This window comes from Heptranchias perlo, chromosome 24, assembly GCF_035084215.1.
Source record: "Heptranchias perlo isolate sHepPer1 chromosome 24, sHepPer1.hap1, whole genome shotgun sequence".
In the NCBI taxonomy this organism is placed as follows: Eukaryota; Metazoa; Chordata; class Chondrichthyes; order Hexanchiformes; family Hexanchidae; genus Heptranchias; species Heptranchias perlo.
The window spans coordinates 21,518,109-21,524,619 of NC_090348.1; positions in this window are offsets into that span (position 1 = coordinate 21,518,109).

Below are 6,511 nucleotides of genomic sequence, written 5' to 3' on the forward strand. Positions count from 1 at the left end.
GTGCTGGGTCCGCTGTTATTTGTTATTTATATTAATGATTTGGATGAGAATTTAGGAGGCATGGTTAGTAAGTTTGCAGATGACACCAAGATTGGTGGCATTGTGGACAGTGAAGAAGGTTATCTAGGATTGCAACGGGATCTTGATAAATTGGGCCAGTGGGCCGATGAATGGCAGATGGAGTTTAATTTAAATAAATGTGAGGTGATGCATTTTGGTAGATCGAATCGGGCCAGGACCTACTCCGTTAATGGTAGGGCATTGGGGAGAGTTATAGAACAAAGAGATCTAGGAGTACAGGTTCATAGCTCCTTGAAAGTGGAGTCACAGGTGGATAGGGTGGTGAAGAAGGCATTCGGCATGCTTGGTTTCATTGGTCAGAACATTGAATACAGGAGTTGGGATGTCTTGTTGAAGTTGTACAGGGCATTGGTGAGGCCACACTTGGAGTACTGTGTACAGATCTGGTCACCCTATTATAGAAAGGATATTATTAAACTAGAAAGAGTGCAGAAAAGATTTACTAGGATGCTACCGGGACTTGATGGTTTGACTTATAGGGAGAGGTTAGACAGACTGGGACTTTTTTCCCTGGAGAGTAAGAGGTTAAGGGGTGATCTTATAGAAGTCTATAAAATAATGAGGGGCATAGATAAGGTAGATAGTCAAAATCTTTTCCCAAAGGTAGGGGAGTCTATAACGAGGGGGCATAGATTTAAGGTGAGAGGGGAGAGATACAAAAGGGTCCAGAGGGGCAATTTTTTCACTCAAAGGGTGGTGAGTGTCTGGAACGAGCTGCCAGAGGCAGTAGTAGAGGCGGGTACAATTTTGTCTTTTAAAAAGCATTTGGACAGTTACATGGGTAAGATGGGTATAGAGGGATATGGGTCAAGTGCAGGAAATTGGGACTAGCTTAATGGTATAAACTGGGCGACATGGACATGTTGGGCCGAAGGGCCTGTTTCCATGTTGTAACTTCTATGATTCTATGATTCTATAATAATGACTTGGAGTGGCCCGAATTCACAGATCACATGCAGCAGTGAAACTGAGAAAAAAAACTCAAAAAGGGACACTACAGCCTAAAAATAATTTTAGATTAAAGTTAATTTAAGAATTAAAGTGACACTTCCGTTCACTGAAACCCTCCTGCGGCTCCCCATGGTGAATGTGCTGTCTCTTTGGCTCCTTGTTTGGGCGGAGTGCCTGATTCACCGCCGTGCTTGCTGTGGCCCATTCTAATTAGAAAACCAGCCAAATTTGGAGCAGGTTAGCAAGGGCGAGATTTACGGTGCACCTCGCCAATCTCGCCGTTGCAGGAAAATCTGGGCCGCAGTGTTTGCTCGTAACACTGCTATAACAAAGTCACTACATGCTATCCTGTGTGGTGCTGTTCAATTGCTGTCTGTCATCAGATGATTGTAAATATTCTTGGCAGTGCAACACCGTGTGAAGGTGATGGTATAAATCAACGGTTCTGCAACATCCAGCAGCTTTGCCATCCCACATGCCTTCTGTCTCCTCCTTAATGCTCATAACTCCTTCTTTGTAGATGCCTAGGGCTCTTATTTGTTAACTTTTTAAATTCTATGTGCATTACATGACTACAGTGTCAGTCTGCTACACAGCTTCTGTGCCATCATACATGGTCCAATACTATTTTCATCAGGTTGCTAGCTGCTCTCATACAATTTTACTCACTGAATTATTAAGATCAGTTCTTTTGATGACTACAGCTATTTAGCCTTCTACCTATGCAACCTACAATTTTCCATCATGTGCGTAGATGAATTCTTCATTATCTTCATGTTATTCCTCTTTGCTTTATTCTTTCACACTAAACAGTTTGCTAGCTCTTTTGCTCTTGGATATTTTGTGAATTCCAAGACAGGCATATATTTCTGTCACTTATAACTTTTTGCCATGTCTATATATGGATTATTCGGGACAATCACATAAATATTCACTGCTTACCTTTGCATTTTGCTTCAGGTCATGCAGCTTCTTCTCACTTCAGTCCAAGTGTGGCGGATCAACAAGACCGCATTCCTCACTGTGACCTCTTCCATTGCCTCATGGCACACTTGGATTATTTTTGTGTTCCTCTTTCACCCTCAGGAAGCTAATTCAGTACTCCATCACCTCATTAACAAGAGCCTGCAGGACATCATCTGTGAAACAGGCTTTACATTTTGTGCTCCCTCATCCATTATGAACAAATTTACCTACTTCACAGCTGAATTTTAAAAAAAAGATTTGCTTTCATACAGAGCCTTATCAAATCTCTAAGAAACTTCACATACAATAAATTACTTCGAAGTGCAGGCAGTGCCTGCCTAAGGGACAAAAATGTTTCTTGTATGGATTCAGTGCTTCATTAACTTATTACCTAGCGCCTCCGCAGTATTATTTCAGGTGTGTTTTGACTGGTTAATCAGTTGTGTGGTGGTGCAATAAATCCAAGTTGCACTTCTTCCAACAGATTCATAGAAAAAAATGTACAAACAAATTTACACCAATTTAAATCATTTTTGCCTCTAAAGAGGGAATTTTATCTCTTGTGTGTTGAGCAATTTGTTACTTTGTGGACATTTTTTCCAATAAGTAGTTTAAAAATTGTCAATTATGATAGACCAACAACAAAAACCAACTTCTGTTTTCATCTATCGGCTTTGTAATATTAAAAATAACTGCAATTGGATTTACATACACTCCAAATACTATTGAATGTGACCTGATAATGTCATGTGTACTGAGCCATGGTTGCTTTTAATGCTGTAAGGATATTTGCATATTATACAGATTCGAATAGGCAAACTTCTAGGATCATTATGTGCTCTGTAGCTAGATGCTGGAGTTCAAGAGGCCACTATATATATGTATTTTATGGAGCATAAATAAAGCCATGGGATAGAGAAGAAGCTACTGAGTATGTAGTGAATGAGACAATGGACCAAATCTTGCTGGAACGGAGCCTCTCGCAGTGTGCACTATTAGTTAGACTTTTTCCGGCACCCTTCAGCTCAAATATAATTTGTGGCACAACTTGCTGGAAGTGCGAGCTGATAACAGTGCGCAAGGGCAACAGGGCATCTGGGACCATAGTGAATGGCAGAACCAACAGTCTAACTCTTTAACCAGTGAGATTTAAGGATTGAGAAAAAAACAGAGGAACGACGGAGAAGGAAATAGGGGTGAATTAGAGTCAAATCAGGTACAGAAAGAGAAATAAAGAGCGGGAAAGAAAGATTGGATTAAAAGAGAAAAAAGAGACAGAAAGGAAAAGTAAGAAAAAAAATGTAAATTTAAAAAATATCTAAGAAGAATTTACTACATGCAACAATGAGACTCAGCAGTTTAAATTGTTTCCTTTCTGGGCCGGAAAGATTGATTGCCATTTCATTAACAATTATCACATTGTTAAAAGGGTACTTACGCTGTTAATTATTAGCCCTAACTTTCTGCGGCAAGTTTAATGGCCAATTAATGTGCAAATCCAGCAAGCTCTTAAAAATAACGGGGATGCTAAGGGCGATTTGCTGCTGTGTGAAGCAGCATTGCTAAATGACTGGTAAATCGACCAGCAAATTATGGAGATTGGCAACTCATGGCATATCTCTTCGTCCCCTGAACTTGCTGGCTGATTTGCGCATTAATAATGGTGTGCCAATTACATGTCGTTATATTTCCAGGAAGATTTGGCCCATTATTATAACCTATTGTCATAACTAGGCACAAAAACATAGAAGTGGACATTCTGTTGTAGGCTGTGTGTGTGTTCCACACTTTACAAAGAACATCAAATGCTAGATATCTGTGATTGACAGAGATCCCTATGACAATAAATGACATGTATCACTTGTATTTGAAATGGATTCAGAACAACAGAACACAAACTTCTGTTTTGCGGAATATGAATAATTGGTGACTAATTTAAAATCACTCATTTTACATTGCTTTAGGAAAAATACTTTTGAACTTTTTTTTATAAATTATGAAGGTTTGTTTTTCATATCTTGCCAGCATAGAACCAGAGGAAAAAATGTGTGTGTTTTCTTGGATATTTCTTTTTCCACTTTTTTAATTTCCCTGAAGCCACCTTGGAATATAGAAAACATGGACTGAGAAAAATAATTCAGCCCACCAAAAGCTCTCCTTGCACAAATGCATCGTGAACTCTACCGTACATATTTAATCTTGGAAGTTCCTCCCCTCATGTGATGCTACTCGTGATATGTTATGCAACTGATGTTAATTGTGCTTTAGATGGCAATTTTAGTTTCTGGCAGTTCTCTCTGGTATAACTTTAAAAATATATTATGCTATGGAAATTTAATAGGATGCTGCTTGGGTGTGGGTAGGATGATATTTTCTTTTTTGATAAATCTTTGATTATGTTTTTAAATGGATTTTTTTTTGTTCCTATTGGCAGATAAGTAAGAATTAAATGTTTCCACAAATATGTGACATTTGGACTGGCTGGGCACAAGAAACAAGTTAGAAATTGGTACGGTCGTTCAATTCCACCCAATTGCTATTTTCAGTTTGAAGCTGTGACTGTCGCCTGCTTAATTAATTTTTTGGTATTAATTTTGTAAATCATTGTGGAGGATTAAGTCAGATTATGCCTTCCTGGAAGAGTTTACCTCCGGTGCAGCTGTAATTCTACGAAATTCTTCAGTGAGCGACTGAAATCATACCACACAACTTTATTTAGATTGACGAGCGAGTAGAAAATAATAAATGCTGGTAAGAAAATGAAAGAAGAAGGTAAAGTACAAAAATCCAATGTCACTATTTCCTTATGGATTTCTAATAACCAATTGTAATCAGTAGGTGTTACACCTATTCAATTTGCTTTGATGAAGGCAGCTTTCAGCAAGGCCTGAACTGTGCAGCAGATATCCTTGATACATGCATCTCCACATTCTCAGCAATGACATATGAGTCAGAGCTTTAAAGTCATTATTTTCAGGCTGAATGCACTTTGATGTGAAAAATTATATCAAAAAACTATTAGCATATTTCAACAAATATGGAATGAATTACATCAACATCTAATTTAGTCTGCAATCTGAGTGCCTTGCTCTCATATCTACGACCACTTTCATTATGCATAATGTAATTAAATAGAACTGTGCCAGAATGGCGACAATGTGCAATGATTCTCTTAATTTAGCCAGTTGCATTCTTTTTTTCCATATCACTGAACTTGATCATATTTCATCTGTCTTATTTAAAGCATTAGCTCTAGACCTGCAGTAAAATTTTAGAGAAAGAAATATATATGAAATATGCAAACCAAGTGAGAACATTTGAACATAAATAGCCATTGGTCTTAATTGGCTTCACTCAACTCATATTAAACAGATATAGTTCTCAGTTAACCTCTTTCCATTAGCATTATTGCATTTGAATGATTCATTTCAAACTCAACTTTAGGATTGAATTAAAAAAAATTCTACATGAGAAATTACAGCCAATGTTTAACTGTAGCCAGTTCATAGAATCATAGAATTGTACAGCACAGAAGGAGGCCATTCGGCCCATTGTGCCTGTGCTGGCTCTTTGAAAGAGCTATCCAATTAGTCTCACGCTCTTGCTCTTTCCCCAAAGCCCTGCAAATTTCTCCTTTTCAAATATATATAGCCAATTCCATTTGAAAGATACTATTGAATCTGCTTCCACCACCCTTTCAGGCAGTGCATTCCAGATAATAATAACTCGCTGTGTAAAAAAAAAATCTCCTCATTTCTCCCCTGGAGTTTTTGCCAATTATCTTAAATCTGTGTCCTCTGGGTTACTGACCCTCCTGCCAGTGGAAACAGTTTCTCCCTATTTACTGTATCAAAACCACTCATAATTTTGATTACCACCATCAAATCTCTCCTTAATTTTCTCAACTCTAAGGAGAACAATCCCAGCTTCTCTAATCTCTCCATATAACTGAAGTTCCTCATCTCTGGTATCATTCTGGTGAATCTCCTCTGTACCCTTTCCAAGACCTTGACATCCTTCCTAAAGTGTGGTGCCCAAAGTTGGACACAATATTCTAGCTGAGGCCTAACCAGTGATTTATAAAGGTTTACCATAACTTCCTTGATTTTGTACTCTGTGCCCCTATTAATAAATCCAAGGATCCCGTATGCTTTATTAACACTTATCGACTTGACGTACCACCATCAATGATTTGTGTATGTGAAGTATGCCTCTCTGTTCCTGCACCCCCTTTAAAATTGTACCATTTAATTTATATTGCCTCTACTGATTCTTCCTTCCAAAATATGTCACTTCACACTTCTCTGCATTTAATTTAATCTACCATGTGTCTGTCCATTTCACCAGTCTGTCTATGTCCATCTGAAGTCTGCTACTGGCCGCGCTGTTTACTACATTTCCGAGCTTTGTGTCATCCGCAAACTTTGAAATTATGCCTGTATACCCAAGTCATTAATATATATCAAACAGAGAAGCAATCCTAATACCGACCCCTGGGGGACACCACTGTATA